The sequence below is a fragment of the Pinus tabuliformis genome, chromosome 1_2 (assembly GCF_031772625.1).
Source record: "Pinus tabuliformis cultivar Carrire ecotype Pingquan chromosome 1_2, CPIR1, whole genome shotgun sequence".
In the NCBI taxonomy this organism is placed as follows: Eukaryota; Viridiplantae; Streptophyta; class Pinopsida; order Pinales; family Pinaceae; genus Pinus; species Pinus tabuliformis.
The window spans coordinates 666,070,989-666,096,851 of NC_142298.1; positions in this window are offsets into that span (position 1 = coordinate 666,070,989).

The following is a 25,863-nucleotide window of genomic DNA, read 5'->3' on the forward strand; positions in this document are numbered from 1 at the left end:
TTCTACTACTTGGCAAGCTTTGGGTTCCCCGCAGCTTGTGCCTGTCACCCAGAATCTATTGGCTTTCAACAGAGGAACCAGTTAGCCCTTAGGGATCCTTCCGAAGTTCCCTATTACTTTGGGAGGAAAGATCATCTATATAGACGTGATGGTAGTCCAAGGTCCCTTAGATTTCAATCTTCTCCTTGGATGCGACTATGTTTATGTCGTGGGAGCTCTTGTTTCTTCACTTTTTCGTGTGGTTTGTTTTCCACACGAAGGGAGAATAGTGACCATTGATCAATTGTCATTCATTGGTCACCAACTGCCTCTTATGTGACCACCGTCCCTTTTTGGTTCTTGTTTGCAAGCAGTAATCTCCCTGCCACAAGTCAATTATGTGGCTATCGATTTCGTCTCCACATATGCTGATGATCACACAGATGGTATAGTACATTATGTATTGGGGGCACTCGAACCCGAGTTGTCATTGGTACTAATTGACATGTTTTCCTCCTAGAGCATGGTTCTCCCATCTAGTGAGGACATCTTGGGAGCCATGTTCTCGTATGTTCCATGAACAAGGGCTAGAGCATAGTTCCTTGTCTTCTATCAAGCTCGTTAAAAACTGAAACAAGGGGTGTGAGCAGAGTTCCTTGTCTTGTGTCAAGCTCATTAAAAAATGAAATAAGGACCTTGGAGCAGAGTTCCTTTTATTGTGTGAAGCTCCTTAAAAAATGAAACAAAGGATACAAGGATAGTTTCTTCCTGTATCTACTTTGTTAAAAAATGAAACAGATGTCCTAGGATAGTTTATTCCTGTATATACCTCAGTAAAAAATGAAATAGATGTCCGAGGATAGTTCTGTTATTGTGTCAACCTCGTTAAGAAATGAAACAATTCCCCTTCCAATTCGAGTCTTTGATTATATCTCGTAAAATCCCAGTCGAGTCCTTCATTTGATCTTGTAAGTAAACCTTCTTTCTATCCACTTAGGTGAATGAAATGAAGCTTGGGGGGTATGTACCTCGAATTGAGTCATTATGCTGGGGGCATGCAAACTTATCCCAAGCATAGTTTATCTTTCTTTCAAGCTTGTGTAAAAATGAAACCATACCAAGCATAGTTTATCTTTGTTTGAAGCTTGTGTTAAAATGAAACCAAATCCAAGCATAGTTTGTCTTTGTTTCAAGCTTGTGTAAAAATGAAACTAAACTCAAGCATAGTTTTTTGTTTCAATCTTGTGTAAACATCAAACCGAATTCAAGCAGAGTTCCCCATGCTTCAAGCTTGTATAAAAATGAACCCATCTCCATTTTAACCCTCGTGATTTCCATTTTTATCAACCTCTCCTATCAGATAAGCCTTGGTTTTTCCTCCATTCCATCGTCACCATATCTTTGGCTGATTATTCGCTTTCACTTGGTTGTTTTATCCTTTCTTGAGGAACCACATCAATGAATGGTTTTACTAGCCAGCCTCTTGACCTCTTAGTTTTTGAGCAATTCCCTCATAACCAGAACCAGTTGCTACCATTTATACCACTCGTCCCTCCAGGACGAGTCACCTTTAAGCTCTTTTTTGACTCGTAAAAAATGAAAATATGGCCGAGTATTTTTCCCTTTTAGACTTGTTAAAGCAAATAAAAGCAAGGAGTCATCTTTGAGCTCTTTTCTAACTCTGAAAATATGAAAATATTGCCGATCTCTTGTCATTTTGAACTCCTTAAAGGCTGCAAAACATCGTTTACCCAGTGTACATTTACACATTTTTTGAGCATACTCCTTACCTTAGATTGGTCTTGGTTGCAAATTCTAACTCTTAGCATTGTGTTATCAACTAAGTCAATTCCCTCAATCCCGACTCAAGGTTGTTGTTTACTCACCTATATACATGGGGAACCAGCCCCTTTTTGAGCTGGGATAAAACTATTTACGAAAAAGGTATACCTTAGTCAGAGATGAGTAGGAGGTTCTCTTGAATATTGTTTTCTATCTTTTCGAGTTTGGGAAACAGCTTTAGAAAAAGGGACCCTTGGATTTTTCTTTTCCGTGTCTTTTTCAAACTCTCTAAACATGAAAAAGATACTGAGTTTTTCCTTTGTTGGAGTTGTTAAAAGATTAAATGACATAAGACTTGTCATTATGATGAGACCGAGCTACTCCTTCCAAGGGATCGTAAAACTTATTAGGATGGATCCATATGAAGGATGGACTTATATTACAAGCATATGCTTTCCCCATCAAGCTTGTGTAAAAATAACTCGGGTACTCACCCAAAATGGTGGGGGGAAATTGGAAGTATTTCATTAGTTGTATTCTTCACTTGAGGTAGCATGTCACTCTTGAACATTGAGACTCATCTGCTATTCGCGTTGGGTTTTGGGACATCCTCACTCTGTCACTTACCTCCCTAGGTTTTGGGTTTTCCATTTCAAACCTATCATATGATCTCTACCACGTCACCATGACCTCTGATCCTATGATGTCAAATGCTGCCAAAATATGAAGTCGTGTCATCCACATGTTTAAGAGAATTCTTCCTACCTGTACATTGTCTTATCATATGTCACCATCTTGGATTACTCTCATTCATTGTGTTTCCCATTTCATGTCAATGATGAAGCATTCATTATTACCTTCCTTCAACAGATCACTTCCTATCGACTTCAACTCATTATCTAGGAAGTTGATCTAGAAACTCCTTTCCAGTACCTTATAGCTTGCATGCCTCAATGGCAAGTTCATCACACTCGACAACAGGTTCTCATCATTTGCCTTTGATCAAATGATTTCATGAGTGTTCAACTTCATTTCCTTATTCACACTTCGTGAATTATACTGATATTACCTTGAGAGCCATTGACATTATGGGTTGTTTCTCTCGTGTTTGTTAACGGTTCACATCATTGGTCAATAATCAAGTGATTTTCTAGCATGTTCGACTTTAGCACGTCTATTAACATGTTATAATTTGTACTTTGATCGGGTTGTTTTGGAGCACGAGACCCTGGGCTTAGATCACAAAAGTCCAAGTTGAGAGGACGGATGAGTCAGTCATGATTATATACATGATTCTTTAGACGAATGGTTGTGACCATGCCAGAGGTATCATTTTGATCTTGCTCAGTCGAATGGCTGCGACCATAACGTGGGTATTTTCATTTTAATCCTCTTTATGCAGATGGTTGCACCCATGCCGTGGATCTATTTCATATGATCCCTTCAGTCGGATGGCTGTGTCCATGCTGAGGATTCATACACATGATCCTTTTCTTGATGGATGGGAATGACTATCAGATTTCAAATATATACCTGTATGTTTGAGTTGCAGGTCTTCCGATGTTTGTATTCCAAGTCCTCGCTTCATCTTAAATCATTTCAATCATCACTCTCAATTTAGAATGCATGCTTTAGGGGTCATTTGTTACACAGTAATTTGTCACTCCCCATTCCTAATCCCGGAGAACCCTAGTAGTGAATATTGTGTTATACATTCATCATGAAACCTATGCTCTTGCATCCCTTGAAGTTTTAAGAAAGTAGTCCCCACTCCCTTCAGAACATTTCTAGAGAATCCTTCTTAAAACCCAGTTTTTAAGATCAATACTCTTTCCCAATGTCTCACCCGCGCTGATGGCAGAATTTTACACTGTGACCCTTGCCGATCAATGCCACTGTTGGCCCAATACCTGCTCCAGTCTACTTTTGGAAAGTTTTTATATAAGGAAATGGAGTTTAACATCTAGAAACTTCTAGTAAAGATGTGTTGGATGTTCGTTTGGTTGGATAAGGGCTGAGAACTCCATATAAGGTTCTTTCCCCCTTAAAAGTGGACCTTCGAAAGGAGATAATACCTTCTTCCCCCTTGAGTGGATCTCATTCTTATCCTCCTCTCCCTATATAAACCACTTCCTCTTACCCCTTTTGGTTACACGCAATACAACACATAGCGAAAGTGGTGGAGGGATAGAACTAGCTGCAAAATTCTGAAAGCTTTAGCTTTTGATAGAAGAAGATTAGTCTTAGATGAAAAAAGACTAGTCTTTGGTATCTAAAGCATGAGGAGAGAGAGTTAGAGCTTGGAAGCCATTTCATGTCCAGCTAGAGGAGGAAAAGAGTGTTGAAAAGGCATGTAGCAGGACTTGGATACTATAAAGGAGATCTCCAACGTCAAGGCTTTGGTTGTATTTCTCTTTGAGGTTTATTTTAATAAAAATAATTGCTTATTTCCTATATCGAGTGTAATATTACATTTGATAGCTTAGAACTCCTTGACCTTTTAAGTAGATTGGATTTGATTTTATGCTATCATGTTTGTTGTTGTTTCTTGCATGTTTGTTTCAGGTACTTGAATGAAAGGAACGAAAGGAAGTTGGAGCAAGGAAGCAAGATCACCATCAAGTGGATTAGCGTTATAAGAGGTAGGCCCTCTTATTCGATTCTAATCTAAGGAAATTTACATTAGATTGTCTTGTTTGTGGCTAGACCCACTCTCTTGGGCTAGAGGGATTGTCTTTGTCCGGAGAGAGAATTTTCCTACTCCACAATGGTATAGTGAGTTTTGTTGAAATATGTGTTGAAATTGATCTTAGAAAATGGTTTCTGGACATATCCTCCTTAAGTGGAGTGACATTATATTTTCCCACATAATGGATTATGAAAATACAACATTTCGCTGCAATATTTATAAACAACCCAGTCATCTTCAGAACGTTTATACCTCTTTTCAAGGGTGCTCCCCTCCTTCAAATTCCAAGAATAAGTCACGAGGTTTGAAAGATCAAAATGTATCAAAAATTGGACCGACTTATTCAACTCCCAAGTGAGCAAATATGAAACAACAAAAACTTCTACAGTTAAAGTGAGTCCTTCAACCTCATCTCATTGACATGCCAAAACATCTCAACACTTTAATGTTGAGATCCATCCCTCGAATGGAGATGAAAAATATATAAATATGGTTATGGCTTCATCAATGAGCAACCACAAACACTTTTATGAATCAGGTCACTCGAATAGTGACAAAAAAGAAACTAAAGTAGCAAAACCTTCAGGTTTGTAATGAGACCAAGGAAATGTGGTTATTGTCTTCGTATCTGTTCCTTGTAACTACTTAGAATGGATTGATGTATGAACAAACAAAGAAAAAGGACCCTCATTTAAATCCATCATGACTCCTAGTCTTTTTTTCTTAGAAAGAAACAAAAATATTGACATTTTCAATAGTATAATAGTTAGTTTTCATGTAAATTCGGGACAAATCATCCCTTGATATTGGATATGTTTGTTATTCTCCTCGAAATGGCCAAGACAAATCTCTCCTGAACATGTAATGGATTAATCAGAAAATAATAAAATTTCTTAATTTACAAAAAAAATATTAATTAAATATAAAAAATCACAAATTTATTTTAGAAGCTTAGAATTTTTCACTAAACTACTTATAAAGACATTTTGACTTAAACTATCCCATACATCTTGATAAAAATTTCCTTGATTTGCTAATTAATTTAAATTATTTGCTTCAACCTTAACTTCGAATTTTTAAATAGAATAATACTTAATGTATTTTGTACATAAATTGTTCGTATAAATAATTTATTATTTTTATTTTTATTTTTATTTATAAATTTATATATATTTTTAATATATATTAAAATTATATATGAAAAATAATATTTTTGATTTTCTAATTTGTACATAAAAAATTATTTTAATTAATATGTTATATCTATATATATGATGATGATGATGATGATGATGATGATGATGATGATGATGATGATTATTATTATTATTATTATTATTATTATTATTATTATTATTATTATTATTATTATTATTATTATTATTATTATTATTATTATTATTATTATTATTATTATTATTATTATTATTATTATTATTATTATTATTATTATTATTATTATTGTCATCTCTTTTATTATTACTTTTTTAATTATATAAATATTATACTAACAAAATTATTTTGTCTATCTAAAATCATTTCCTTTGCCAAATATAAAATTATTCTTGGTTAAGCAAAATCATATGGAACAGTGCAACTTTCTTATCATCATTTTTCAATTTATTATTACTTATGTTTTTTCAAATTGATTTGTTAATTTAATATTATAATAAGAAATTTACTTTATGAATTATGGTAGTTTCCACTGAGCCAACTCTAAAGGAATTTTGTTTTTATTCTCACTTTTGGGAACATTGCAAATTTATTTTATTGTCAAAGTCTTTTCTACACAATATAAAAGTATAAAGTTGTTTTGTGGTTCACTACCTAATATAATAACATTCATGATTAGAAAATACTTTTCTTGATATGAAAAATCTCTTTTCCACGAGGTAAGTAAGGTTGAACTAAAAAAACACGTACAACAACCCTCTCATGGGACAATGTGTAAGCATGATTACCTCATGATTAAAGTGAAAAGAAGAAAAGTATCATAGGGAGAGAAGGTAATGAAAGTGCATTAAAGAGAAATTGTAAGTGCATAGGAGTACGTGGAGGATCAAAGGCATTATGAAATCGTGGCGTGATATAAATTATAAGCTAATAATTAGTCTTCGATAGGTTTCCAAAAGGATGAATTTTAACAAGATTTTCCTCGGCTTATTTTCTTTATAAGATTCTATAACAATATGTTTAGTGTGCACTATGACCACACGATCTGTACATCATTCATTTTCCCATGTATCTAATTAACTTCATTTTCCACATATATCTAATTAGCTTCGAATGTGTAGTTCACTTATTTAGCTATATGGCCTATACCTCACTATATATCAAAATGTTATCCTTAATATGAATTCATTATTATATCAATAATATTGACATGATTTTCCTGTTAGTGAATTTCAAAAAGATGTATTTTTTTGTGTCTTACAAGAATAAAATGATGAAACAGTTTCATACATAACGTTTAATTGTTCCCATTGATGTATTGATAGATTATCATATAACGTAACACTCTTATCCCAAGAGAAATGAATTGGCCTTCCATTAAGTGCCAAATATAGTTTTTAGTATAACTAAATTTCTTGGAAGGAAAGACAATTGAACCATGGTACTTCATTATAAGGAATGTATGTCTACTTCATTATAAGAATGGGAAACTACTCATCAAATACAACTAGCTATTGATCTACCCAAAAACTAACTCCGTTTCTTTACGATACTAACTCCTTTCACCTTATTTAGGTTTTTTGGGTAAAGAAAGTATACGATTTCTCTTACCACAAGGTTTTTAGTTATGGTTTATAGGCTAACATAAAAATAGAGTGTCATCAAACATAGGCAAAGTCCTACTTAGTTGGATTTTGGAAGTGAAGGTGGTTTTTCAAGCCACATCCTTAACTACCGGAACGATGTGTAATGACTACTTCAACTATGATGTATATAAATTTAGGGTTATGATGGGTTAGAACTTAATGTGTAGAGGACTAATAGGAGGTGAAACCATTATAATGTGAGGTACACACGAAAGGTTGTCATCTCTCATATGTTCAATATATAACTTAAAGGTTTGTGTCAAAATACTCTTCAACATTAGCGGTGAACATACCTTTAATAGAAGGAATGTTGGAAAGGGGATGAAAATTTCTCATAATTACTATCCATGATGTTCTTACAATATTTGGATAAAGAACACAATAAGGGATATAAGAAATTTCCCAAAAGCAATAAAAAATGAAATCAGAAGCCAAGGTTTGAATATTACTTACCTGAAACCACTACCAAAATGAGTTGTAGAAAAATGAGGAAATATTGAATGCATTCCTAAACAAGTGTATAAATGATTAAACAATGAGGGAATGAAGAGAAGTAAGAAAATGAAGGAGTATAAAATAATGTAGTGTATGAAATTCAACAAAGTAGTGTAATCAAAATCCTACCAATCCCTCCCGGATGTGGGTATGTAACATTGCGTTTTGTACGTGGGCGGCTTGGTGGGTTGGCACGTGGCTTATTACCACCACCATCCGGCCTCGCGTGATTCCAGTCTTTAAGTCTTTTGCTAACATCTTCAATGTTGCGTTAATGTAGCTCGTCCCTCCACACCAGCCTGCAAGTTCATCTGTCATGGTGCCCCTCCAAGAATTCATTCATGCTCCTCCCCTGTGCTCATGTTGTTCCCTTGCTACAGCAGAGCCTCGCTCTCAGACCAGCCTAGGGAAACTTTGTGCTCTGGAATGCTGTGTTGATTTATCGTCGAGATTTTAATGGGTCAGATTTCAGTTTTGAATTGGGCAACACTTCCCTGTTTATTTGTATGGGCCCAGTCAACCTATTTTGGTCTTTGAATTACCTCTGGTCAATCTTCAGTTTCGATATTGGCGTTCTCTGTTTCTATGAACTAGTCATGGTCATGGTCCTAGAAGCTCTTTTGGTTAGTCTTCAGCAAGTCTTTTTGGTGAGTCTTCAGCTATGTAATGTGAGCATGCCGCATCTCTGGGCTAGACTTCTCGAGGCCACTGCCTCTTTGTAAAAATATTTTTGTATCAATATAGGAGTAGACAAATTCAGAAAAAAAAAATAAAAAATAAATTAAAAATAAATAAAAAATAAAAAAATAAAAAAAAATAAAAATAAAAAATAAAAAATAAAAATAAAAATAAAAATAAAAATAAAAAATAAAAAATAAAAAATAAAAAATAAAAATAAAAATGAAAAAATAAAAAATAAAAAAAATAAAAAAATAGAAAAATAAATAAAAAATAAATAAATAAATCAAATCCTACCAATCCCCCCATATTTCGAATGTTTGATTGATCACATTATTTTTTGTTGTTGAAAGCATTCCTTGGATTAGTATTATCTCCCTTTCATCATTCTCTCCAATCAGCCATCTATAATAACATCAAAACATACACAACTAAATATCCAACTCATTATGACAAGTGTTGAGAAACAAAAAGAAATAACTACATGCAGAGGCATAACGTCTATGTTACATGCAAACTTGATATTTTCTATAGCCATTATAGCTACAATTGTTTCATTTACCATATCATCAACTCCCATTCCTTATTGTTCTATTCTCTCCCCTTCCATGACTACATCTCCGATTGTTATCATTCCCATTTCTTCCCACTTCCATTTTTATTTTACTACCATATGTTCCAACTATGCCTTATATTTTGACTATAATTATTCCTATGGGAATTTCAAGTGTTGCTACAAATACTTAATTAAGAAGAACCCAAACCAATGCATTGAAATATGGTTATATTGTTCATTGGTTACCTATTTTCTTAAAAAATAGGAAATATAAGGGTTTAAGAAGGAATATAAATGGGATAATGACCCTACAGGATCATGGCATGATTTATTATAATGTCATTAAAATTATCTAGTAGGAAAGGTACATTACTTGAATCAATACATGACAATATTAGGAGGAGTATGTACACTATTGGATTCACAGTTATAATAAGAGTTGGGGGGTGAGGTGGGGGTCTGAATCAGGATAATAAATTTTTCTACTTATTTAAACATTCATCAATCATAACCAAACAATCTCATACAAAACACAATATATAAATGAAAAAGTTTTACAAAAAATATTTATAGGCACCAACCTAATGATACGAACCTTATTGGCACCAACCTAATATTACAAACTTTGTAGGCACCACCCTACAGGTGACGCTAATCTTCCATGCTACAATATTTGTAGGCACCAACCTGTAGGAGACACCAATCCCCTCTGCTACAAGACTTGTAGGCACTAAATTTACATGAGAAACTAATCCTCTATACTTCAATATATATAGGTACCAACCTAAAGAAGACACCAATCCCATTTACTAGAATATTTGTGGAAACCAATCTATAAGAGATAGCAATACCCTCTTTGGTAAGGTTTGTAGATACCAACCTAGAGGAAAGATCAATCCCCACGACTGCAAATATTCATAGGAACCCACCTACTTCAATGTGTTTAATCTCTACTCCTACCTTCACTAGGTCTATTAGCTACTTCTTCCAACACCATGTCTATTACCACCTTCTTCCATCACTGGTTCTTCTTGCTGCTTCTTCCTTCAACAAGTTTTCTTGCTACTTCTACCTTCACTAGGTCTATTAGCTGATTTTTCCTTCACTAGGTCTACATGCTAATTCTTCCTCCACAAAGTATGCTTGCTACTTCTAGCCTTGCAAGGTATATTAGCTTCTTTTACTTTCGCCAAGTTTACTTGCTACTTCTACCTTCACTAGATCCATTAACTACTTCTTCCTTCACAAAGTTTACTTCTCCCAAAACTTGTTTTTTGGGTCTCTTCCCAAGAATGAATTTGTACTATGTGCCATATATACAAATTTATAGATATCATTACAAGATATTTAACAAAATAACTTCTATATTTCTCCATGGATTTCTAAAATTTTCATTGTCTAAAAGGTCCCATAAAATCAATTATAGAAAAGAATAAAAAGTGACACATTTGAAGTATATTTCAGGAGCATTAAAAACCCTAACCTTCACAAGGCATATCACCAAAATTATAGTGCAACAAAGCCTAAAATTTCTAATGTAGGTATCTTGAGATCTTCTCTCTAGCTTATCAATATTTCATAGTCTGAAACATCTTAATAAGAAAGTTATAATGAAAATTCCAAGCTAGATTGTTTGAAGAAGATTTTACAAGCATTCAGGAAGCCTAACGTCCATACAACATATCTATGAAATTGTAGTAAACCAAAGTTAGAAATTTCTACCATTGGTACATAGATATATCTTCCTTATGTCGTCAATATTTCACAGTATTAAACATAACTAGACGAAATTAATAGTTAAAATGGAAAGTTAACTTGTTGGAAGTAGAATTTAGGATCATTCATGAAGCCTAAACTCCTCAACTCATATTTATGAAACTATATTCAAACAAATTGTAAAATTTATAGAAAAGATACCTATACACTCTTTTCTCTATCTCCTCTACATTTCACAGTTTACAATATCTCATAAATAAAGTTAGATTAATAATTCTAAGCTAACTTCTTCGAAGTAGATTTCAAGAGAATTCTCGAAGCCTTATGTCCTTAAATCATATATTTAAAAGTATAGCTAACCAATGCTTGAAAACTTTACTATATGTACATAAAAATATTGCCTCCTTCATCTTCGAGTTTCATGGTTTCAAACATCCTAGAAGAAAATCTATAGCAAGATTTTCAATTTGACGTATTTGAAGGAGATTTTAGGAGCACAGAAACAATCCTAACTTTCTTGAAGGATATCTCTAAAATTGCAATGAGGAAAATTTTGAAGCTTCTACCATATATATACAAATATATTCCATATTCATCCTCCAAGCTTTAGCTTCTAAAACAACCCAAAATAAGAGTTTTAGTGAAAATGCCAAAATGACTCGTTCACTCCAAAAAACACATTTTGTTCTACCTTTAAGACCCCAAGAGCATTGCCTAAATTTTTTTTCCACACTTCCTATATCTTATTCTCTTGGAAGGTAATCAAATGAACTAAAATATCCTTTATTTATAGTTTATCTATGTTCATTTATGGGGATGACCTATAAAACTGCCTAAGTTGACATGTATTTTTTGGTTGGGCCAACCTAATAGAGTCTTTCATATCTCCTCATTCTTACGGAGTTATAGGGAGTGCATATATCATTAGAAAGGTATCATAATAAGGTTTTAATCCATGTATCATATGGTTCCATTTGAGCTACGTATTTAGAGTAAAAAAATCTTTTTCAGCTAAGTATTAGAGTAAAAATGTCTTGATAGAAGGGCTATCCAAAATAGGCATCAAGAAAACAACCCGGTATCCACACAATATTTCCAATAATATCCCCTAACTTTGATGTTCTTGGTCTCCCCCAAAATTTGATATTAATGACAACATGATATTCATCAATATCCCACTATCATGTCATTGATGAAACCCACGAACATTTGTTCATTGCTACTATATAACTCTCGTTGTCTACAATTCTCTCTCCCCCTACCCCCTTCACATCAATGGAAAAAAGATACTCCCTCTATTTGCAACTACTCCCTTTGTCTAAAACTTCTCCATCTTTAACATCAAGGGCTACATCACTCCCATACAATAATTTTCTCCTTTAACTTCATTTAGGACATATCCATTGCTTGAGGTCCTAGTCATTAATCTACCTAAACCTGTTTTTATTTCACATTCTTTAGAGTGAAATGTGAGAGCATATCCTTGATCACACTTTTGAATTACAATTATAAGATTGTGTTTAAGACATTCAACATACAAGACATTGGAAGTTTCAATATTTCCATTATCAAGACTAATTATGCCCTTTCCATCTGTCCTTGCTCATGCATTATCTCCATTGGTAAGATTGCCTCTTTTTTCTTATTTCAGAGTAAGAAGTTTACCATAAACTACTATCATGTATTTTGAACAACCACTATCAATAAACGATTTTCTTTCTTTTTTTGGGCATATAGAATAAGTCCACATGCCCCCTTTTTTTCTTTCTTCCTCTTCCACTCCTTTGTGCATTCATCTCTATGCTTGGTCATATCTTCATCATTTCTTTGATTAGCAAACCCTATTGTGCTTATTGTAGAGTCACATGATTTGTACCCATAGTTATTACAATTAGAACACTCAATATGATCAAATAGGGGAGAAAATTAGTTATATATTTGAACACAACCTTCATTATGACTTCTAATTTTTTTTCATGAAACGATTCTGTGAGGTCTTGTAACATCATTTATTTCTATTTATCAAATAGTCATTTCTTAAATAAGCTCTACAATTTATTGCTTTCTAATCAAAAATATTACAATCAAAGAAATAACCAAAGAAGAGGTTTTGATATTGACATGTGAAAGGCTTTTTTAATGGAGAAACTCTTTTGAGTTCATTCTTATTGATCTTCTCATAAAATCTAGGTCTCTACTAGTCTTCATCTCCTTTCATGATACTTCGAACTCTTTGGAATATTAACATAGTGATAAGCTTCTACAATATTTTCATAAATGCTATGCTTTAATATCAATTCCGGATAGTATTCTTTACAAAATGCTTAACAAAATAGATGCATTTTTGAGATTTATGTACTCCCTAGCTCAAGAAGTGAGAACACTAATCAAAATCTATAATTTCTCACATTTTAAAGAATAAAAATTCCTGGTACCTTATTATAAAATAGACCAAGCCTGTCCACTTAATTAATTAAATTATATTCCATTTAAAAATTTACTGGTATGTAATATTTAATTTAATATAAATAAATTTGTAACAGTTTAGTAAGTTTTTAAAAAAATACAGTAAGCCTTGGAGGTACTGCAGCAGGCAGGTGGACTTCAAGCCATACTCCATGGGTGAATAGCAAGTACTGCACATTGCTTTTCAAAGTGGATTCCACATTCTGCAGTGACATACTTCCACCAACAGCGATGAACGTCGATGGTCTTTGATGAATACCACGCTTCTTCATGCGTTAAAACACATGCATCGGATTATTATATATTGTGAGGAAAACCTGTTCTTAGGCCTCTTAAAAGCATAGCGAAGCGCATGGAAATTCTGCATCTCGCATGGGCCGCGCGGAATATTGCCATCACCGCAGGCCACTGCATGCGAATAGAATAGCCAACCACCTGCAAATTCCACCTCACATGGGCGACCACGAATACTTTAATGTAAATTATTTCCTTCAACCTTAATTTTCAAATTTTCAGACAGACTCGGGTACAGTTCTATTCAGGTTGCTTTGACAGTGATGGTTGGTTTACTTCTTCCGAAAAAATATTTGATATATAGTGATGATTGGATGAATCTTTTGAGTGGTATAAAGTTGTTTTCAAGTGGCTTTTTCTTTTAAAGACATACATATTTTAATGGTGGGTGTTAAATAAAATGATTCATAGCTGAGGTTAGGAAGGGTCTAGACTATGCTATGATAATTAAGAGTCAATAATATGTCTATATGTGGATTAATATGTCTATATGTGGATTTTGTGGATTGTGTTTGTTTGAGGAGGTGTGTGGTAATATGCTCCAGCAAGTAGTTAGGAAAATGTTTTATAGAGTGGACAAAAACTTCAATTTTGGAGAGGATTGGTTTTTTGGAATATATAGTTACATTAGAATAGAACCATCTTTGATAGTCACGTCCCAAATATACTATAGGTGGTGCATTAAAAAAAAACCAACAATAAAGGAACTCAACACATAAGGTTTAAAAAGGGAGAATAGAATTCCATTTGAGCTTTTGAAGTATCATCACATTTTCCTTCTTAACTCTAGGCTAGTGGAACTAATAAAAAAACATAATTAATTGGGCTTTGGCTCATCCTTGATTTTGTAATGTCTAGGCAAGGGAAGTGCTTAAAAATCTTTGGCCATTCTCAAGTGGTTATTTATTGTTTCTTGAAGATCTGTACATTACACAACTTGACCCTCAATCTTTGGTGACAAAGAATTCCATAATTACATGATTTTTTTGAGGAGTTGGAGTTATCACATATCGACATAGAACACAACATAGATGCAGACAAGAGATCAAATGAAGCATTAATCCAACTTGTAGGACATTTACTTATTCCAAAAAAAGTGGTTGATGTCCTTATTGTGAATTCCAACAACATTTTCTCAAATTAAAATTGTTGTAATAATTGAGACCTTATCTGTTTTGATCTTTGATTGTTTTATGTTATGGATTAGTATAATGTCATTTTTCTTGACATATTTATCTCCGATGTTGTAATTAAACAATAATTTGGATACTTTACTTTGAAATAACAAGTATGCGATTTGTTTTTCATATAAAAAAATAAATCTCTTTAATTAAGATGGACAATGCAATTATATTTTAAATTTTCTTTTTAATTTTCCCATATTAAATCCTTTTCATGACAACACAACAAAGGGCTTCCTCTATCAGCCATAAGCACTTTACAACCCTAACCGCTTGTAAGGTTGGCGAGAAGAATAAAAACCACCACAATGCCTACCACGACATGAGCAGGTATGGGCTCCACCATGTAAACGCCAAGAAGAATATCGAGGAGTGGAAGGCAGAGTCACCTAAGGAGGGTTTGAAGAAAGTTGTCCTGCCTCTGGATCTTACAAACTTGGGAAGCCCTTACTGCTACAGAGCTCTTCCTTCCTCTATGATGAGGTTATTTCCCGAGCTCTAGTGAATTCCACAGTGTTCCTAAGAACATTATCAGGGAGTTCACTTTGTGTTTAGGTCAAAGTCATAGATCTCATCACCTTAGTCATAGGAAGGATACAAGATTGGATGGAAATCCCATATGAAAGCATTTGACTCCGACATGGAGGTAGGAAGTTTCAAGATCTAAGATCATTCATTGAGTATCCAATGACCAAGGATGCATCAAGTCACTAATTAGTTTCAATTGTAAGTGGAGGACTCAAAGGATGGGGTGCATTCTCTTCCTCTCAACCCAAATATTTTAAGGATACCCACAAGCCAAAACCCTCATAGTAGATTCCTAAAGAGATCTTAGTGTCAACCTTCATTGTGGATCAAACTGAAAACATCCCAACTATTAAAGTGGATCATCTTCAATCCAAGGACCCTTTCATGGATTATGAGACCCATGCGATTCTCTATGGAGTTAATAGGTTATGGCCTACCACACTGGAATGGGCACACCATACATGGTTCCCAAATACAATTATGTTTTTTTTTTTCTCTCAAAAGGTTTTTTTCTCGTTTATTTAGATCTGAAGGATCATCAAAATGTTTTTCATAAAGGGCCTCCATTTTGGGGCCTTGGTGGGATTTTCTTCAAAACCTAGTTTGTTGAATTTAATCAGCTTTTTATGCCGACTAAAATCAATTTGGGCAAGACTCCCAAATCTTCTCCAGCATTTTCTTCATTTGAAATATCTTAGCTCATGTCCGAAACTCACTTGGTTGGTTGATTGAAGTTCACACAGAAAGGCTCAAGAATGGGATAGTGACCTTTGCTCGAATATGTGCTTAAATTGATCTTAGCAAATCGTTTCCACACAAAATACTCCTCAAGTGCAGTGACATTATCTTTTCTCACCTAGTGGACACAACATTCCGCTGTAGGATTTGTCAACAACCTGAACATTTTCAAAACGCCCGTCCCTCTTTTCAAGGGTGCTCTCCTTCTTCAAATTCCATGAATAGGTCACAAGGATGGAAAGATGGGGAAGTATCAAAAAGCGATAAGACTTGTTCAACTCACAAGAGAGAAAATATGCAACAACAAAAAACTTCTACAATTAAAACTAGTCCTTTTGCCTCATCTCATCGACATGTAGGAACATCTCAACACTTTGATGTTGAGATACATCCCTCGACTGGAGATGAAAAATAGACAAATATGGTTTTGGCTTCATCAATGAGCAGTCAGAGGCACTTTAATGAATTAGGTCACTCACATAGTGACAAGCAAGAGACTAAAGTAGTAGAACTTCTAGGTTTGGAATGAGATCAAGGAAATGCAGTTATTGTCTTCTCCACATATGTTCCTCTTAACTCCTCAGAATCAAAAGTATTTGCATTGCTAATAGTATGATAGTTAGTTTTCGTGTAAATTCATGACAAATTATATTATCCCTTGATATTGGATATGATTTACATTGTCATGGAAATGGCCAAGCGAAATTTCTTCTTGAACATATAATGGATTAATGAGAAAGTAATACAATTTCTTAATTTACTAAAAAAAGAAATTGTTAATTAAATATAAAAAAATAACCATTTTATTTTACAAGCTTAGATCTTTTCACTAAACTAATTATACACATATTTTGACTTGAGCTATCCCATACATCATCTTGATAAGAATTTCCCAAGTAATGTAAATTATTTCCTTAACCTTAACTTCAATTTTTCAAATAGAATCTTCAAATTTTCAGATAGAATAATTCTTTATAAATTTTGTATACAAATTATTACATTAGTGTAATGTTTTAATGTTTTATATGGTTTATTATTTTTATTTTTATTTATAAATATATACCATTTTTAACATGTATGAAAATTAATATTTTTCATGTTATTTATATATATACAATTAAAAAATTATATATATATATATATGAATTGTGTAGACTTATTATTTTTATTACTTCTTTTGTTATTTTCTTACTTTTATTATTATTTTTTAACTATTTTAATACTATAAAATTTGTTTTCTTTATTATCTCGAATTGAAATGGTTAATTAAATATTATTATAACAAAGTAATTTGGTATTTAAAATCATTTCCTTTCCCAAATATAAAATTATTCTTGAATACGCAAAATCTTATGGAACAATGCAACTTTCTTGTTATCATTTTTTAATTTATTTTTATTTAATTTTTTTAAATTAATTGGTTAATTAAATACCATAATAACAAATTTACTTTACCAATTAAGTTATTTTCCACTCAACCAGCTATAAAAGGAATTATTAGGAACCTATCAACTCTCTTGTTGTCACTTTACAAGTAGAAAAAAAAAATTCAAATTGAATATGCTAATTAAATTAACTACGACTTCATTTCGGCGAATTGTATATGCTGTCAGACATCGCTCACCCTCCCAGACTGTGTACTTCCAGCCCAATTGCTCCTGCCTGTTCACAGTATCTAAAATATGATAATCATTAACGTATTATGACAGATTGACGGTTTTTGATCGGTAGAAAACTAGGTACAATGTGACTTTTTTCTAAAACTATGAGCTGTGAGCAGTGGCACACATGGGCGTTTGAACTGTAGAATATGTTGAGAGATGTGCAAGGCCGTCGATAAATTACAACAATGTCGCTGTCAGGTATCTCTTTTGCAATACTTTTTGGAAGGTGCAGAACACTTGTTGTAGAGCGCATTTACTTTTTCATTAGGAATTTCCATTTTTTTTATTGTTCAACCTTACTTGTATAAAAGTATTTTCTAATAATCAATGTTAGTGTATTGTGCAGTACACCACACAAAAAAATGTGGAAATGAATTTTTTGTTTTTTAAAATTGAAAACTGATCACGAGAAGAGAGTTGCATTGTTTCTAAACGAGAGAATAAAAACAAAATTCTTTTACGTATTGGGTTGAGTTGAAAATACCTTAAGTGGTAAAATAATTTTGTTATTGCTTTTTGGGCAGTGCACCTCAAAATAACTTTATACTTTTATATTGTAAGGACGTTAGAGGATATAATAGGTTTGTTAGCTAACCTATTAAATTGTGATTGGCAATAATGGTCAAACTGTAGCCAGCTCAACAATGTCCCTCTCCTAGTTGCACCACCATAAAGAAACAATAATGAGTCCAAGTGTTCCTGTCGCCGATGCATTATGAAGCCAGCGGGAACTTAATTCAAATTTTCATATATACATTAGTTTCCTTCGTGCAATGACCTGATTCCATGAAGGTGTATATACTTCATTTCTTTGGATGTGATTTTATAATATTATGCCCACTGAAATTGTGCAGTCTCTTTTTTTAATGAGAATTGGGTAATACAATCTTCTTATTTCATAAATTGAATTGATTTTAACATTTTTATAAATTTTTGAAATATTTTATTTATATAATTTTTGAAATATTTTATTTAATGAAGGAACTCTTTTGAGTTTATTTTTATTGATCTTTTCATAAAATCTAGGTTTCTACCAGTCTTCATCTCCTTTCATGATGTTATCTAGGTTTCTTATTAGTCTTCATCTCTTTTCATGATGCTTCTTTCATTATTGAAGGAACTCTTTGGAACATTAACATAGTGATAAGCTTCTACAATATTTTCATAACTGCTATGCTTTAATATCCATTCCGGGTAGTATTCTTTACAAAATGCTTAACAAAATAGATGCATTTTGAGATTTATGTACTCCCTAGCTTAAGAAGTGAGAACACTAATCAAAATCTATAATTTCTCACATTTTAAAGAATAAAAATTCCTGGTACTTTATTATAAAATAGACCAATCCTGTCCACTTAATTAATTAAATTATATTCAATTTAAAAATTTACTAATATGTAATATTTAATTTAATATAAATAAATTTGTAACAGTTTAGTAAGTTTTTAAAAAAATACAGTAAGCCTTGGAGGTACTGCACCAGGCAGGTAGACTTCAAGATCTGCCATACTCCAAGGGCGAATAGCAAGTACTGCACATTGCTTCCACATTCTGCAGTGACATACTTCCTCCAACAGCGATGAACGTCGATGGTATTGGATGAATACCACGCTTCTTCATACGTTAAAACACATGCATCCTGAGGAAAACCTGTTCTCAGGCCTCTTAAAAGCATAGCGAAGCGCATGGAAATTCCGCATCTCGCATGGGCCCCGCGGAATATTTCCATCACCGTAGGCCACTGCATGTGAAAAGAATAGCCAGCCGCCTGCAAATTCCACGTCACATGTGTGGCCCGGAATATTTTAATGTAAATTACTTCCTTCAACCTCAATTTTTAAATTTTCTGACAGACTCGGGTACCGCCCGGAATATTTTAATGTAAATTACTTCCTTGAACGTCAATTTTCAAATTTTCTGACAGACTCGGGTACCGTTCTATTCACGTTGCTTTGACTCGGGTACCGTTTTAATCTTTGATTGTTTTATGTTGTGGATCAGTATAATGTCATTTTTCTTGACATACTTATATATGAAGTTGTAATTAAACAGTAATTTGGATATTTACTATGCGAATTTTTTTTTTTCCATATAAAAAAATAAATCTCTTTAATGAAGATGGATAATGTAATTATATTTTAATTTTTTTTTTTAATTTTGTTATGTTAATTTTTTTTAATTAAATATCTCTATGGAACTTTACTCTTGATATTGATCTCTGCGTTTTGTGCATGCATAGTAAGGTTCTCCTGTGTCCAAGTCAGTCCACCAAAATGCTTTTCAGGGCAACACAACAAAGGGCTTCCTCCATCAACCATAAGCACTTTGCAATGCTAACTTTTTTTGGAGTATGGAGAGAAGAATAAAAACCACATCGATGCCTACCACGACATGAGCAGGTACAGGCTCTGCGATGTAAACGCCAAGAAGAATCTCTAGGAGTGGAAGGCAGAGTGGCCTAAGGAGGGTTTGAAGAAAGTTGTCCTACCTCTAGATGTGACAAACTTGGGAAGCCTTTTTTGTTGCAGAGCTCTTCCTTCCTCTATGATGAGGTTATTTCCTGAGCTTTAGTGAATTCCACGGTGTTCCTAAGAACATTATCAGGGGGTTCCCTTTGTGTTTAAGTCAAAGTCATAGATCTCATCACCTTAGTCATATGAAGGATAGGAGATTGGATGGAAATCCCATATGAAAACATTTGACTCCTACATGGAGGTAGGAAGTTTCAAGATCTAAGATCATTCATTGAGTATCCAATGAACAAGGATGCATCAATTCACTAATTAGTTTCAATTCTAAGAGGGGAACTCAAAGGATGGGGTGCATTCTCTTCCTCTCAACCCAAATATTTTAAGGATACCCACAAGCCAAAACCCTCACAGTAGATTCCCAAATGGATCTTAGTGTCAACCTTCATTGTGGATCAAACTGAGAACATCTCAACTATTAAAGTGGATCATCTTCAATCCAAGGACCCTTTCATGGATTATGAGACCCATCCCATTCTTTGTGGAGTTAATAGGTTATGGCCTACCACACTGGAATGGGTACATCATACCTGGTTCCCAAATACAATTCTGTATTTTTTTTTTCTCGAAAGGTTTTTTTCTAGTTTATTTTAAAGATCTGAAGGATCATCAAAATGTTTTTCATAAAGGGCCTTCATTTTGGGGTCTTGGTTGTCTTTTCTTCAAAACCTAGTTTGTTGAGTTTCGTCAGCTTTTCATGCCGACTACAACCAATTTGGGCAAGACTCCCAAATTTTCTCCTGCATTTGCTTCATCTGAATATCTTATTTGATGTGGGAAACTCACTGGGTTGGCTCATTGAAGTTGACACAGAAAGGCTTGAGAATGGTATAGTGACCTTTGCTCGAATATGTGTTGAAATTGATCTTAGCAAATGGTTTCCACACAAAACACTCCTCGAGTGCAGTGACATTATCTTTTCCCACCTAGTGGACACAACATTCCGATGTAGGATTTGTCAACAACCTAAACATCTTCATAACATCCGTCCCTCTTTTGAAGGGTGCTCTCCTCCTTCAAATTCTAGGAATAGGTCCCAAGGATGGAAAGATGGAGAAGTATCAAAAAGCGATAAGACTTGTTCAACTCGCAAGAGAGAAAATATGCAACAAGAAAAAACTTCTATAGTTAAAACTAGTCCTTTTTCCTCATCTCATCGACATGTAGGAACATCTCAACACTTTGATGTTCAGATACATCCCTCAAATGGAGATGCAAAAGGGACAAATATGGTTTTGGCTTCATCAATGAGCAGTCACATGCACTTTAATGAATTAGGTCACTCACATAGTGACAAGGAAGCGGCTAAAGTAGCAGAACCTGTAGGTTTGGAATGAGACCGAGGAAATGCAGTTATTGTCTTCTCCATATATGTTCCTCTTAACTCCTCAGAATCAAAAGTATTTGCATTGCCAATAGTATGATAGTTAGCTTTGTTATAAATTCATGACAACTTATATTATCCTTTGATATTGGATATGATTTACATTCTCATGGAAATGGCGGAGAAAAATTTCTCCTTGAACATGTAATGGATTGATGAGAAAGTAATACAATTTCTTAATTTACTAAAAAAAAGAAATTGTTAATTAAATATGAAAAATAAAATTTTTATTTTACAAGCTTAGATATTTTCACTAAACTAATTATACACACATTCTGACTTAAGCTATCCCATACATCTTGATAAGAATTTCCCTGATTTCCTAATTAATGTAAATTATTTCCTTAACCTTAACTTCAATTTTTCAAATAGAATAATTCTTACTCCAAATTTTCAAATAGAATAATTCTTTATAAATTTTGTATATAAATTATTACATTAGTATAATGTTTTATATGGTTTATTATTATTATTATTATTTATAAATATATACCCTTTTTTATATATATTAAAATTATATATGAAAATTAATATTTTTATTTTCTAATTTATATATATACAAGTGAAAAAAATTATATATATATATGAATTGTGTAGACTTATTATTTTTATTACTTCCTTTATTATTTCTTACTTTTTATTATTATTTTTTAATTATATTAATACAATAATATTTGTTTTCTTCATTATCCCAAATTAAAATGGTTAATTAAATATTATTATAACAAAGTAATTTGGTATTTAAAATCATTTCCTCTCTCAAATATAAAATTATTCTTGGATACGCAAAATCTTATGAAACAATGCAACTTTCTTGTTATCATTTTTCAATTTATTTTTATTTAATTTTTTCAAATTAATTAGTTAATTAAATACCATAATAACAAATTTACTTTATCTATTAAGTTATTTTCCACTCGCTTGGCTGGGCTACTCAGCCGGGCTACTTGGTTGGATTAGCTCCCGGGTTCGGCTAATCAAATGGGATGGCTGCTCCACCCTGAAATCTCTTTGGGTCACAGCTTTCCAAGAGCCTCCCACTTATAGATCCCCTCGACATCCTGAGGGATAAAATAAGAAGTCAGAGACAGGCATCGAATACTGGAGCCCTAAGACCAGCTATAAAGGAATTATTCTATCTTTTAGGAACCTATCATCAACTCTCTTGTTGTCACTTTACAATTAGAAAAAAAAAAAAAATCAAATTGAATATGCTAATTAAATATCATCCTAACAAACCTATTATATCGTATAACGTCCTTACAATATAAAAGTATGAAGTTATTTTAAGGTGCACTGCCCAAAAAGCAATAACAAAATTATTTTACCACTTAAGGTATTTTCAACTCAACCCAAGACGTAAAAGAATTTTGTTTTTATTCTCTCGTTTGGAAACAATGCAACTCTCTTCTCGTCAGTTTTCAATTTAAAAAAACAAAAAACAAAAAGTTCATTTTGTCGTGTAAGGTCATTTCCACAATATAAAAAGTATAATAGTGGTGCACTGCCCAATACACTAACATTGATTATTAGAAAATACTTTTACACAGGTAAGGTCGAACAATAAAAAAACACAGACAACAACGTCATGGAAAAATGGGTAAGCATGATTACATCATCACGGGAAATTTGTGTGAAGATAATATGTAAGCATGATTACATCATAAGTGAACGGAAAATTTGTGCGAAAACAATCGTTGCGTCATATAGATTAAAAATTACAATATGTTGTCTTGGATGGGTAAATCCCTTTGACATTAGCATCTCCAAAGGGATGGCTTTTAACATCATTGGTCTTGCCTTATTTTATTTTATAAGATTCTATAACAATATGTTAGTGTGCACTATGACCACACGAACTATAAATAATTATATTCCTTATTATAATGTCTAGTTCACCTATTTAGCTATGTGACCTATATCTACCACTTCAATAGTTATATAACCATCCCATCAAAATGTTATTCTCGATATGAATTCATTATTATATTAATATTATTCACATGATTTTCTTCTTAGTAAAACATGTATTTACTTGTCTCTTATAGGAATAAGAGATGAAATGGTCTCCTACATAACTTTTGATTTTCGTATGGATGGATTGTCATCCATACGAAAATCCCAAGAGAGATGAATTGACCTTCAATTAAGTGTTGAATATAGTTTTTGGTATAACTAAATCTATGGGAAGGAAAGACTCTTCAACAATGTTACTTCGTTATAAGGAGTAGACTTTTATTTTATTATAATAAGGGGAGAATACTCATCAAGTATAACTAGATATTGATCTCCGTAAGAACTAATTCTGTTTCTTCACAATATTAACTATTTTCACTTTATTTAGGGTTTTTGGGTAAATAATGTATATGAATACTCTTACCAGAGGGTTTTTGGTTATGGTTTCTAGGCTAACGTAAAATTACAGTGCCATCAAACATAAACAACATCCTACTTAGTTGGATTTTGGAGGTGGTGGTGGTTTTTCAAACCACAACTTTAACTAACATAATGAAACTATGATGTATACAAATTTAGGGCTATCATGGGTCATAACTTCATGCTGCTTAGATGACTAATAGGAGGTCAAATTATTATAATGTGAGGTACACATGAAAGTCTGTCATGTCTCGTATATTCAAGATATAGTTTAAAGATTTGTATCAAAATTCTCATCTAGACTAGTTCTAAAGATGTCATTAATAGAAGGAATGATGGAAAAGGGATTAAAATTGCTTAGAATTACTATCCATGGTGTTCTTACCATATTTGGACTAAGACAATAAGGGATATAAGAAATTTCCAAAAAGGAAGAAAAATTGAAATGAAAAGCCCACATTTGAATATGACCTACTTTGAACCTCAACCAAAACAAACCCTAGAAAAATATGGAAATATTGAAAGCTTTTTTAAACAAGTGTATAGATGACTAAGCAATGAGGGAATAAAAAAGAGGCGTAGGGAAAGGAAGGAGTATAAAATAATGTAGTCTATGAAATTCAACAAAGTAGTGTAATCAAAATCCTACCACTCTTCCCATATTCCCAATGTCTAATTAATCCCATTATTTTTTTTGTTCAAAGTATTCCTTAGGTTAGTCATATAGCCCTTTCACCATTCTCTCTAGTCAACCATCTATGATAACATGAAACATACACAATATAATCTCCAACTCATTATGAGAAATGTTGAGAAACAAAGAAGAAAGAATTGCATGCACATGAGGAATGTCTACGTTACATGTGGATTTCATATTTTTCTATAGCTATTACATCTACAACTATATCATTTACCATAATATCAACTCCCATTCCTTAATCTCCTGTTCTTTCCCCTTCCATGACTACATCTTCCATTCCTATCCTACCAATTTATTATCACTTCCATTCTTATTTTACTCTGAGATGCTCCTATTATGACTTTTATTTTGACTATAATTATTACTATGAGTATTTTGATTATTGCTACAAATACTCAATTAAGAAGAACCCCAACCAATGCATTTAAACATGGTTATATTTTTCATTAGGTACCTAGTTGCTTAAAAAATATGAAATACAAGGCTTTAGGAAGGAATGTAAATGGTATAATAACCCTAGAGAATCATGATATAATCCATTTCAATTTCATGTAAATTATTTAGCAAGAAAGGTACATTAGTTGAGTCAATACATGGCAAGATTAGGAGTGGAGGGGACACTATTAGATTTACAATTATACTGAGCGTTGTGTGAGGGGGGTTGAATCAATATAAGATAAAATGTTACTTATTTAAACATTAATAAATCATAACAAAAAAAATATCACATATGGAACACAAAATATAAATCAAAACTTATTTACAAAAATTCTCTATAGGCGCCAACCTAATGATACAACTCTTGTAGACACCCACCTATTGTTCCAAATTTTGTAGGCACCAGCTTACAGGTGGCACCAATTTTCCATGTTGTAGTATTTATAGTCACCAACCTATAGGAGACACCAATCCCATTTACTACAATATTTGTAGGCACCAACCTACATGAGACACCAATCCCCTCTGCTACAAGATTTATAGTCACCAACCTTACAGGAGAAACTAATCCCTTCTACTAAAATATATGTAGGTGCCAACCTATAGAAGAAGCCAATTACATTTTCTACAATATTTGTCGGCGTAGACGTATAGGAGACACCAATCCCTTCTATTGCAAGATTTGTAGACACCAACTTAGAGGAAAGACTAATTCCTACTATTGCAAATATTCATAGGAAACAACCTACTACACTAAGTCTACTTGCTACTTATACCTTCATTAGGTTTGTTAGCTACTTCTTCCTTCAACAAGTCTATTAGCTACTTATTCCTTCACCAACTTTTCTTGTT